The 13789-nt window shown below is 32.3% G+C and overlaps 1 pseudogene; it reads right to left on the bottom strand.

Annotated features, from left to right (window-relative positions):
* Positions 1-1308: 1308 nt before the first annotated feature.
* LOC149533298 (beta-glucosidase 12-like) overlaps positions 1309-13789 on the bottom strand; it is a 34904-nt pseudogene continuing 22423 nt past the window's right edge.

Raw genomic sequence — 13789 nt, 5'->3', positions numbered from 1 at the left:
TAGTAAATAAACTACCAAATATACTAAACAATCAAATGCCAAATATACTATCAAATACACTACCAACAAAACTACCAACCAAACTACTAAATAAATTACAAAATCAACTACCGAATATATAACCAATTAATAATGATCAACTAATAAATAAATGATTAAATAAAATACTAGTTATCAACAATCAATGACTAGATAAACCACTAGATAAGAGCAATAAACAACCAAATAAACTACTATTTACCAACAATAAATGACCAAATCAACGATCAAATCAATGATTAAAACAGTTTAGTCATAAATTTGGTTGGGAGATAAATGTTCGGTGATAAAGTACCACTGGTCATGTGATCAAAATTAGTCATATATCTACAATATTTAGTAGTTTATTTAATCATATATTGTTGTTTGTGTACTAGTGATCTAAGAGACTTGGAATTATTTTTGTAGTAACTGATTCACCCCTCCCCTCTCAAATACTCATCACATTTCCAATAATAGGCACATCAGTTTCTTTCTCATTTGTTTCCTATATTTACAATGAGAATGTCAAATTGTAAAAATCCATACCAAAATATAAAACTATTTTGCGTTTATAACTAATTATTTTGAACATCAAATATGAAACAAACAAAATAAGTTCGGTACCCTTGAGGGACATTTTGACAATGTTATTGATGTTTTAGGAGTGTGAAGAAGCTAAAAAATAAATTCTACCCAACCTTTTATATAGGGTGGAAATAAATAAAAAATAACATCTACAATACTATTAGATAACTAGATGCTTATAAGAGATAACTATATATTACTGAAAAGTTCCTTTTATTGGAAAGTATAATTGGAACAATTGTTATGTTGTCACTGATGTCAAACCTTATTGCACTAATACAATTGGCATCATTTTTTGATGGCTATGTGTCCTAATTACGACAACAATGTGTTGCCACTATGATAGTAATAGACGTCATAGTTTTTTAGTCACAAATTATGACGTCTATCCCATGTCATCGCAATTACGATGCCTATCTGTCACTATACAACCCCTTCATTGTGACATCAAATCATCGCAATGCTTGTGTCCAACATTGCAATTGCAACGAACTACTTGGAAATTATGACAGAAGTTGGCATTGCCACCATAGCAACCTCGTCGCAATGCTTGTGGTGGACGTTGCAATTCTGACATTTGCCACTATCATTGCGGTGGTAGTTGGCATCGCCGCCAGAGAAATTTTGGCGCTGAGCTAGTGACATATGTCACAATTGATGGCTATGCCATAAAACAAATAAAATTTGCGACAAAATCTGGTGTCACCACCACAGCAAGCCCATAGCAATGCTTGTGGCGGATGTCACAATTGCGACGTCCAGCACTAGCATTGTGATGCTAGTTGGCATCGTCGCCATAGCAATTTCATCGCTAAGCTAGTGTTGGACGTCGCAATTATGATGGCTACACCGTAAAATGAAAAAAAAAATTGCTTTCATTTTTAGAGTAATTAGTTCATTAGGAATTTAAATGGTTGTTGGCTACTTCTAAATTCAAGTCAAAGAGAAATGAAGAACTCTCTTTGTTATTATTTTCCCCTCGCTTTTCAGCTTCTTCATGTGAGATCAATTCCCCTATATAGTCTCCAATGTAATCATCTTTTCTCACATTTTTCTAGTAACCCATTAGAAGTTAATAACTTACAAATAAAATTGGCACACATTATACATTGGGTAAATTGAAACTAAAATCACCTTGGTGCAGAAAACCTGCCATCTGGAGACATCAGACTTCCCAAGTAGCATCTTCACACCATATAAAATATTGTCAGTAGTTTATTCACAATATCACCTTTATACATTAATAGAATCTAGTTTTATGTCTTTGTTCATAGCATGAATTACAACAATGGATGCTTTCATTTTTTTGTTTATGGACACATTTTAGTAAAGTTTATATTGACAAGACAAAACATAAAATAATTAATCTTCTACAAAATCTATACATTCAATACAAATCAAATAGAAAACAATACTAAAATATTATTTAGTATATCAACATGATAATTACTATTTAATTTTGAATACTGACATAATAATAAATTAAACAGATTTAATATAATGAAAACAATTCTTACTTGACACTTTTTAAACAGTTGAATCCTCATATTTTGAGAATTGTAATCTAGTCACCTTCATCTGGATGGTAACCTAATGATCCATCTCCACAACTGAAATTTCAAATATAAAAAGTGTAAGAAAATAAATAATAATTAAAAATTTGATAAATCAAAATCTTGTCAATTATATCAAGAAATATTGTATAGTAAAGAATGCATGAAATTGAACTACCTAAATAAATAAGAATAAAAAATGTGATTGATGATCCCATGATATACATATTTGGCTTATAAAGATAACATACACAATCCATTTAACACATAGGCTACAAGAAGCCCAAGGGCTCCTCAGTTTACATTGGATGGACAATGAGCGATAAAAGATTTTGAGACTTTGACAAAACACATAAATTCCACTATCATCAAGGTGACAAATAAATGGATGTATCAACTCTCAGTGAGAAAGATATTCAAGTGAAGATGTAACTAGATGACATGAAGGAGAAATGAATATTTTCCAATAAGAATTAATCAAAGAAATTTAATGGAAAGAAAAGCATATTAATGAGACAGAAAATTACCTGAGCCAACAATTTTGGCACACATCTGGATCACATTCACGACCAACTGCAAAGCATGGACGACATCTGCTCAAACATTGGTCATTCACACAATGACACCTCTAAATCAATTTTTGCAATTTTTTGAGCACCTGCAAATTAAGACAAAGGAATGTTCACCATTTAACTTGAAACATAATCTAAACACTGATTCTGCAACAAAATTAATCTAAAATACATAGTTATACTCATCTTACCCACAATATTTTTCACAGCGTGTTCCATCTTTTAAATAAGAACACACGTTGCCACAACCAGATTGATAGTTGCAAAGAGTGTATTGTGGCATCAGCTCATTCCAATCTCTACCTCTCATGCTTGCTTTTCTTGTTAGAGAATTTCCAAGCTTAATTTTTTTTCTTCTACAGCCATGCTTGTTTCTTGTCTCAACCTTAATTTTCGACAACATATTTAGATCATTTTATTATTTTGCTTGTGTAACAGTTCACTGATAATGAGTAGAAAGGGCTAGAAAGCTAATGTGAGGAGTAAAAACCATGGTATCCATAGCATCATTGTATTGCATGTAATTTTTTATATCTGTACATGTCTTGAGACCACTCAGCAAGTTCGCTGCTATAAGACAATTGAACTAGAAACTAGAAAAACCATACATACCCAAGTTAAGAGATATGTTAATCACAACCAGAAAAGTTGGCCAATCTATTCTAAACCCCTAAACTAAATGTGTGGATGGTGGGGAAATAGCTTAAATAGTCTTGACATGTATTTCAATTTTGATTGAAGCAAAACTAAATGAAGTAGAATAGTTCTATGCTGATTCGCTAAATAGAGGTCAATGAGTTCATTAAGGAAACAAAGGCCAAATCCATCTCCCTTTCCTATATAGTATGGAGAAGCCTAACAATTTTAACTACATAAACAAGTTGCTGGACAATTTGTCTGCATAAAAAATTATGCAATGTTCTAATATTCCTGAGGTTGTATAGTAGGATTCATTCTATAGTTTTTAGATCAAATTAGCCATAGTTCATGTAAAATCTTAATATCTATTAAGTTTAGACAATATTATTCATAAAGATGAAATATTGAGATTTCGATCACTCATTTAAATATAGTTCTGATTAAAATTAGTCTTAATTATACAGTTTCCTTCAAGATTAAATTTAGTTTAAAATTCTATTTACAAAATATTAGGTAATATTAAGAAGATAAATTATTATCTATTTCCTTGTAAGATTGTTTGGATAATTTGAAAGAAGCAATATTAAACAAAAACTCATCTTCCTTTAATATATATCATAGGGACTATCATATAGATAAGTTGAGTACATTTTCCTAAGTAGATGCTTGTTTCATAGGATTCATTATCAAGTTTTTGAAAGAAGATAATTGTTTTTTAAGATTCATTGTGAAAGTTTTGGTTCAATTAGTTCATCTATATTTCAGGGTTCACATGAACGGATTTTTCATAAGAGAGTTCTTTTCCTATTTCTAAGCCTATTTGGATATCTTTTGAGGAGGATGTGGTGAAAGACATAGATGAGTTTCCACTATTTTTTCAGATTATGTTTATCATTTACATTGTTTATGGCCAAGTCTTTTTGTCTTGCACAAGTAGATTTCCTAAATGTGAAAATCCATTTTATCTGGTAACATTCACATTTTTCCTATGGCCGAGGGATTTTTTAGTGCTAAGTTTGATACAAAAAGGACCTTTTGTGTTGCTTCTTTTACTTAGTTCACAAAGCATCACTAGCTAATCCTTTACCAAGTTTCCCAATTATGTGAGGCTTCCCTACCTTCCATTTCATCTTTGGGTATTTTCCCTCTTAGAAGCTATGGAAGATGCTATTGGTTATTTCTTGATGGTCGATGATAATTCATTAGATATTATGCATTCTACTTATGTTAGGATCCTATTAGAGGTGGACATCTTTAAGAGATTGCTTGAAAAATCTAGTTGGAGCATCTTAAAGGATTTTGGATTCAAAATGTGGACTATGAAGGTATTCCCTTTAGATGTATAAAATGATTTAATATAGGTAGTTTACAAATGGTCAAGACTCAAAAGTCTTCTTCTTTATGGAAGGGAGCCTCTTCTAAACATTACATTATTTCTAAGAAGAGCATCTCTTAGATTCTTGTGCAGGATTTCCCTACCATTTTAGCCTATTGGTTATATGGTTGTCTCTTATGGTGGTCCTATTCTAGTTCTCTCTTCTAGTGGTCCTATGAAACCTTAGATGCATAGGACAACAGTCTAAACATAGGACAAAATAGAGAAATATTTAGTATCTTATTGAGCTTCACTTTGTTTCGAGAATAGTTTAATATTCTCTACTAAATAGGGCCAACCATGTGAAGGTGGAAGCTCATTTGGCCCCACCCCCCTCCCCCTAACATCACTCTACATTCCCTATTAAAATCTAACAGTCATTCATTCTTTCAACCATTAATAAAATGTAACATTCAATCAATACCACATGATAACATTCATTAACACATTAGATTCGTAAACATGCAACATTCATCAATATTTTGCACTAACACATAATTCATGAACATTTATTACAACATAATTAAATTCATTGAGACATAAAATTCAATCATTATCAATTAAGGTATGTAGATGACAATAATTTCTTTTTTTTCTTTCTATGTAAGCTCTAAGAGGAGCATTAGTGTCATCATCAATTCCCCCCTCATCAGTTGTTCTTTTCTCTGTTCTTGATGATCTCAAATTCCTATGCTATTGCAAAGGGGGGTCCTCTGCAATAAAAAATAAAAGAGTTAAATTAAAAATAATTTATTATAATTGTTACAAGTATTTAATTATTTTAAATAACATAACTGTGGCACTCTTTACCTGATCTGACCACATCATTTAGTCTAGGCTCAACATCAACACGTTTATGAACATCGATCCCTCGATCCTCTACAGCTGCTATACAAAAAGTTACGTTAATCCAAACACCAATTGCAATTACATATAAAAATTTTAATAGAAAATGAACACCTCCACCACTAGGATGCACATCATGTGAACCTTCAACATTCACAGATTATGTAGAAGGATTGTCAAGCTACATTCCAACATCCTACACATTGTTATCATTGCTTGTTTAAAATAGATATACTCTCTTTATGTTGGAACTTAACATCAAATAGACTAATTGGTAAACTATTCTATTTGAAATAAATTTCATTTAGCTTATTTACATGTAGCTTAGATGCATCATTATTAGAACCTTCCACACTGATTTCAACTCATAGCCATTCAGCCACGGCTCTATAGCCTTGTTGGAAGCCAATTCTCTTATCCTCTTCTATGAGGCATCTCTTGAACTCTGAGCCCTACATTTTTATGTGGTATGGTGAATTTTACTTGCATTGTTTCATCAACCAATGGAGGGTAGTTAAAATATCAAAAGGAACTACAAAAGTTGCAAAAGTTGAGGATCAAGAGCATAGACAAGCTAGTCTATCCTAGCATTTCCCATCACAATATATAAAGAATTTGATACAATTTTTCATTTAATAATACTTACACCTCATGCTTAAAATTTTGAAAAACCATTTGTTACCTTTGATGTGTCAAGCAATCTATGAAAAGTTTGAAATATGTTAGATAGTATAAATATAGAGGTTAATTAGTACATAATTACATTCTCAATAGTATCACGTACCTTGGTGTACTCTCTACTAGTGTAATTGCATTTTTCTTGTCAGCTTTATACTTTCCATCCAAAATCAAATCCTACCACTCAGCCTCGAGAACATAGGGCAGACACTCCTACCTGGGGTTATCCTATAAATGTTTTTTGTATTGGTCCCTAATATGCTTCAAACATTAACCAGCTTTTTCAAGGAGCTTGTTTCTCTTGAATGCACGAGGTCCAAAGAGTTGGGTCATGCTCTCTATAAGATCATCTTTCAACTTTTTTTCTTGGTTATTCCACCTTTTAAGTTTAAAAAAACATGTTAGACTCATAAATGAAGTGAAGCTACCTTTAACATAGTTCAAGAAATGGATGAAAAGGAAAACTATTCTAGCAATGATATGAAATCAAAATAGTGGTTTGGGATTTTAGTTAGGATATGATGTTGCACCAGGTATGCACAGTGGGCCCGAATATTCACAAACACTCATCACCAATTTTTTTCCAAAAAACATCATTCCCTACAAAAAAATCATGGGATCATTAGTCAATGAAGAGTGATCAAAAACTAAAATACTATTATATCACTATAGAATAATAAATTTAAAGTACCTTGAACTTTGGCTAATTTTAATGGAATGCCTTCATCGTCGCTGACGATCAATATGACATCTTTCACCGTTGTCGTACTAGGAACATAGGAACATCCAAGAAATGATGTTGCAGCTCCTATTGCAAAAAGTTTCATAAGTTTCATTAGTCTTTTTCACGAAGTATAAAATAACAAATAATAATTGATGTTAAAAAGTTGTAAAAAAAAAACTATTGAACTTTGATAACACATACAACTACAGGAATTATCTTTAACCTTTAGCTGTTATGTTGTTCCAGTTGTGGTCTACTCCAAGAATGTCATAAAGTGGCCTTGCGAAAAATCATCCATTATTTTTGATGAGTATTCTCATAAATTTTTCATAGAGAACATTGATTTTTAGTGGATTTGAATATCAGAAGTTGAATTGTAGCATCAACTCAGGCATGAGTTGTTTGGCATAATGCCAAAAGAAGTTGAAGTTGGGGAGAATGCATACAAAATATTTGCTAAAATGTTAAAAGAGATTTAAAAAAAAAACATCAAGTGCATGTTGTCTGAGTGAGGTTTATCTAGGAAGAGAAAGCCTTCAGTTTCAAAGTCCAACAATCACATTCTTTTCTTGAACAAGAACAACAAGAGCCTCATATACAAAAAATTGAGAGCCATCTTGTGGAATCTAATTATCATGCTGAAGTATCATTTCAGCCTTCAACTGAGCCATATGGAAAAAATGTTTTTAATGTGAAGATGGTTTAAAGGCTAATCATGATACATTTTTTCCATGTAGATATATACGGCAGATGTTCTTATGAAATATCACAAACAAAAACATGGCTTGGTCATCCACGTGCTAAACAGAGTTCAACTAGAGAGTGTAAAGGATAACTAATCATATTAAGATCATGGGGAATTTGAGGACAAAATTTTTGAAAATTTTGTAAACATAAACATGGTAAGAACATGGACAGAGATATTTATAGCTATACAACTCAAATAATGGCTTTAGCCTCCAAGCTGGTCGATCTGTTGCATCTATACAATGTTGCAACTCGAGAATATACTCCACTTTCAACATGACAGGACCAGACAATACTCTATCAAATAGGAGCCATAATTCATGTATTTATCGATTAATTGTATCAAAGATGTTGCAGCTAAGTATGCACGCCATTTTAATAATGAAAGAATTGACCACTCTATAGTCACAAAAGGTATGCCAAGTCATGACATGAGGGATATAGGCTTAAGTAGAAAGGAATTGGTCCTCAAAACATAACAAAATACAAGAGATTAGCAAAAGATAGTCAAATGAATAGACATGAGGAAGTAAAGTATAACAATTCATCATGTGGCTTCCAATGGAGATAGTGATCAATGTTAAGATAGCTAAAGGAAGGAACAGATAGGAAAATTTATAGTTACTACAATCTAATGAAACACATGAGCTTCCTGAGGCATCACAAGGATATGAGGCTATACATCTATGTGTCAGTGTTGAGAATACTACGCAAGAATGTGTACCCATAACCTTTTATGCAAGCTGATAGCTCCATTCCTCATTGATATGGTGGAACTAGCATAGGTTAAGTAGAAGCAGACATTTGTTGGAACTCATGGGTGGAAGAATTGGCATATAAAAAGCACATTCACATTCACTACTATCTATAGGAAAGGTCATGCATTCCCACAAGATATGTATTAAGCCATAACGAAGTTTTTAAAAGCCATGATAGCATTAGTGGTTAGTGTAAATCTATTCAGGCTATAGTGAATAAGTATAATTTGTGCAAGCTTGGTGTACTCATTGAAATAGCAACTAAACAAGAGTCAGCAATTGTAATAGTCAAAAGAAGGTGATGATTCATGCAAGAAGATGTGAAAAATACACAAAAAAGTAATTTTTGAGTTCAAAGATAGTAGACATGTGAGATTGGTTAATCATTCACATGAATTATAAAAACCAAAGGCGTATCAAATAAATAGTTGTAAAAAAATTGTGAAAAAGTTTAAACATTGGGTGACTACCAAAGGGGGGTCATTACAATCTACATCATAAACAGATAACACCTAAACACATAAAAAAAGAGAGAAAAAGAGGGATTTGTGTACTAGTAGATGGTGCAACAGTTGATGCCTATAAGCTGTATGTTGTCGACTCAGCAGTCGGAAAGAGATTTGTGGTTGTCCTGGATGGAGGCACAATCGTAATAGGATCTAAAGCTGAAGAATAAAATATTTAGAGCATGAATAAATATAGAACACGTGCATTAATTCAATCTTAATTTCATTTATTTTCAATGATTATGATAATTCCTATATATATTCAATGGAAAACACAAGTGGGGAATGGAACATGCGATCTACCTAAACCACCTGCAGCACCCTCATCATGGGAATGGGGCTCGAAATCATGCAAAAAACTCTGTAAAGACAACGCATCCATATTTTAATTAATTCCATAAAAGAGAATAACATAAAAACCATTATTGAACTCTTGTTATAATTAAAAATTTCATTAATACTTACTTTTAAGGTTTCAGAGGTGTGCAACAATTCAAATGCCCTATTTTTTATTTCTTGAGTAGTAGGCTTAATGGTTGCCAAACATATAATTTCTTTGCCAATTTTCTTTAGCAACATTTTAATCAAACTGATTGGGTCATCGGTCTTTGCTAAATCAATATAAAAAGGGTCCTCCTTAGGAGCGGGCTGATGAGGGACTGCAGGTTCCTTTCCCTCCCTCTAACCACTGGCCCTCTTTGAAAACAATAGTATTAGTATTATCAAAATTACTCCAAAACAATGAAGAAAAAAAATTTTAAAAATAACATTTTTCTTCTATCTAGTTTGCACAATTACAATGCATTTTACCTACTCATGTGTAGATGAGTCAGGAACATCACCAGCAACCCCTCCAAGTGGTTGCTCCATATTGTGCCCCTTTGTCAAAGATCAAGTATAAAAATGTTATCCAAAAATTTATTGACTAAATGGTATGTTGGAGTCATTGATTAGAAGTTGGTTTAATAGTATGTACCACCTGCATGATAGTAGCCTCATTTGTATCTATGTGATTCAAATTGTAATCAATAAGAAGCTCTTCCCTTGCACGTATTGAGATGAATACACTATTTCCCTCGCGCGCCTCAAATATGCAATTGGGTTGCTTTATACTTGACCCAGGTCATGTACTATTTATAAAACTCACAATATTCCCTATTACTTTTGGCCTTCCATTAATGTATATAGCCACAATTTTATTTTGATTATTGTCTTGCTGTTGTATATAATTTTCTGAGAGGGCATACCTACGCATACTTTTTTTATATTGACCAATATGCATCCAAATTTTGTAATCATAACATGGTACAACATACTCCATCAATTCAGAAACTTTTTTGTAAGACACTTTTATGTCGTCCATAGAAAATAGTCCCAAACTATGTAACGATCATGGTGCTATGTGATATATCCTTTTGTTAACACAAAAATCAGTGTTTATTGGAGGAAGTTCCTTGGGTACCCAATGTTTCTGTAGATGTTGGTAACTCAAGGGCACCTCGATGTCACCTTCCATCTCATCATCATAAGAACATGACCCCCCTTGAGCAAGAAAAAATTTCATGTGTTTATTGAATTTCCTTCTAGTCCTTTGACCTCTAGTTAATCTCCCTATTCTAGATAAACTACATGTCTCACTTTCCTCTTCTATTCCTATATTTCCCTCACTCAAGGAAGACACTTCTGACAAATACCTATTAGCTGGTACCTTCAAATGGGAGGGATCTTAGAAGACATCAATCTTACTATTGATAAGTGTATTAAATAGACTATCTATAAGGAGTGTTGACTTATACCTATCGATCCATGAGACTATGCGAGATGCTCTTGAAAGGGGTTCAATTTCTTGCAAATGTAATTCAATTATCATGAGCATAATCACATCATAATCATAATCACATCCATCCTAAGCATCACATAAAAATTAAAAATATTGAAAAGTACACAATATAACACTTAAATCAGGCTCACATTATAAGCTTACTAGGGAAGTAGGCATAGTGAAGGGCTAAGCACTTATATTATGTTTTCCCTATAAATTTTATTCTAGGTAAAACTCCCTTTTATAGATATTTAATGAATTCCCTTTTCTAAACTAAACACTTACAAATTCTTTTGACCTGAAAGAAAATAAGTCTCAATACATTCATGCATCAATATGTGTTTTAAATAGTTTTATTTAATTAATTTAGATTAATAGTTAGTTTAGATTAGCAGTATTTTATTTCTAGTTGAAACTTGTAGCTTTTAAATAGATAATGAATAAACTATGTAACCATATAAGACAAATATATTTCTATCAAGAAATATATATTAAATATATTAAAGATTGATGGCATACCTCTAAATTTCATCATCATCATCCTCATCATCATCATCATCATCATCATCATCATCATCATCCTCATCATCATCATCATCATCCTCATCATCATCATCATCATCATCATCATCATCCTCACCATCATCGTCATCGTCATCATCATCATCATCAACATCATCATCATCATCATCAACATCAACATCATCTTCATCATTATCATCAGTAGTAGCATCTACATCATCTTCTACTTCTTTGGCATCTTCTTCTTCCATCGCATTATACTTTATTGGCCTTCCTCTCGGTTCATGTCTAACAAAAAATGACCAACCCATTTTATGTGGAACCTCTGAGTAAAATACCTGCTCACATTGGCTTGGAAGAACATAGAGCTCATCCCCAGCTGGCTCAAATGACCTTGTATTAACCATTGTAAATCCATTACTATGTTCAATAATAGTTCTATTAGGATCATTTAGATTAAGTCGTAGCCTGTACCATTTGACAATGAAGAGTACTAATTTGAAGGAACTAAAGTCACACTCAAGTATATCATCCAAAATGCCATAGTATCAATTTTCAAACTCTAGAGGATGTAAGTCATTTCTAAATGAAATATTAGACACTTGAAAGACTGTAGTTATTCCTGAATCACAAGTTTTCTTCGTGTCATCCAACACTTTGACGAGAAATTTTTGACCATTATAGAACATGGCCTTGTGGTGTTTAACCTACAATAATATGTGAAACATGTCAAAATTATTGTATCATGAGTTGATAAACATATGAGTGATTCATAAATTTGTATGTACCTGGAAATCTCTTAAACCATGTGCTAAATCTATTTCCCTTTGCATAACATTGGAATCTCCATTACGATGAGCTTCTATAACCAATGAGGATACACCTTCCCATGTTAATGTCCAACCAGAATGTTTACATTGTTCAATCCATACCGTTATCCAATCAAGATTGTTTGCAATATACAAATGTAGTGCATCCCACTCTCGAGTACCTGTACAAAAAAAATATAGACAACTTACAATTGATTTATTCTGAAAATTAAGAAATAATTTATTACAATAACATCTTATAATTTATTACCTCTCACTTTCCTCAATTTACCTTTCCCCATCAAGCACTCCCCTTCTAATTTTTAAAAAGGCTCGAGATCCCAAATGCAATCTACATTGATATTTGATGCAAACTTAGGAAGATATTAAGTAATGTACACCATAGTTTGGTATACCATATATCCTTCTACCATAGAACCCTCAGGATGTGCTCTTTGTCGAACCAAAGCCTTCAAAGATTTCAAGTGCCTCTCAACCATCCACATTGACCTATTGTGTACAAGTCCACACAATTCAATCTCCTCAACTGGCTGTATGAGGTAGTGTTCCTGTGCATTAAAAAAAGTTGGAGGTAGACACTTTTGCATTTCACAGAGTAAATGAGGAATTCTTCTCTTCCAATAGTTTATATCTTCTTTATGGATTTCTTTAGATGACAACTACCTAAATTAAGAGATTCAAGTCACAAAAAATATATAGATATGAGACTTTACAACATAATATACAATAGATTACATAGCAAGAAAAAAAATCATGAATATAATAAATATATAAAACAAATTGAAGAGATATTACTCCTTACCTCATGTATTTTCCAAGATCATATATCACTTGTTTGTTGTTATTGTTGAAGGCCTCTTGGAGAGAAAGAGGAAGCATGTACTACAGTACTTATAAACCAATCATTTCATTATTTTCTAACATAACATAATGAACAATACACATAGTTTATGAATATATTGTAAATACAAAAGAACATAACTTACCTTGATTAAAGTATGCCAATCATGCGTTTTGAGCCTTGGCTCAAATTCACTTTTTTTTTTTTAATATGAGATTGTTTATGTTCGCAGCTAATCCTATGGGAAATCAAATTTTTTGTATGAGTTCTTTTATGGCATCACTTTGTTGCTCCATTAATAACCAACGAAGGGCACTTATATTAATTTGATCTCTGTTGCTATTTGAGTGAATGAAATTCTTCAATGCATGATTGGATTCATCAATGTCATTACAAATTTTAACAATTTTTTCTTTGTCAGGCCTTCCATCCAATATTTTCCACAATTTCTTTGTGATATTGTTTCCAATATGCATAGTTTCAAACAAATGCACAATTTGTAAGTGCTCGTAGTAGGGCAACTTGCTAAATTGTCGGGGATAGCTTTTTAGTCCCTTTGGATGGTTATCAGTACTACCTTGATGACCTTCACAATCATCAATTACACAATTAGTAAACAAAAATCACAATAGAAATATATAAATTAAAAACATAAACCATTAGGTGGAATAACATTACTTGGACGATTAATTCTATTATATTCCAACTTCCATAGGTGAGGTGTCATTCTTTGTGGCTTTGATGTAGTCTCTTCTTTCCCATTGAAAAGT

The sequence above is a fragment of the Cupressus sempervirens genome, chromosome 10 (genome assembly GCF_028749045.1).
Source record: "Cupressus sempervirens isolate cs-2001-9-10 chromosome 10, ASM2874904v1, whole genome shotgun sequence".
Taxonomy (NCBI): Eukaryota; Viridiplantae; Streptophyta; class Pinopsida; order Cupressales; family Cupressaceae; genus Cupressus; species Cupressus sempervirens.
The sequence above is the reverse complement of the archived record's forward strand: the minus strand, read 5'-3'. Positions and strand labels throughout refer to the sequence as shown.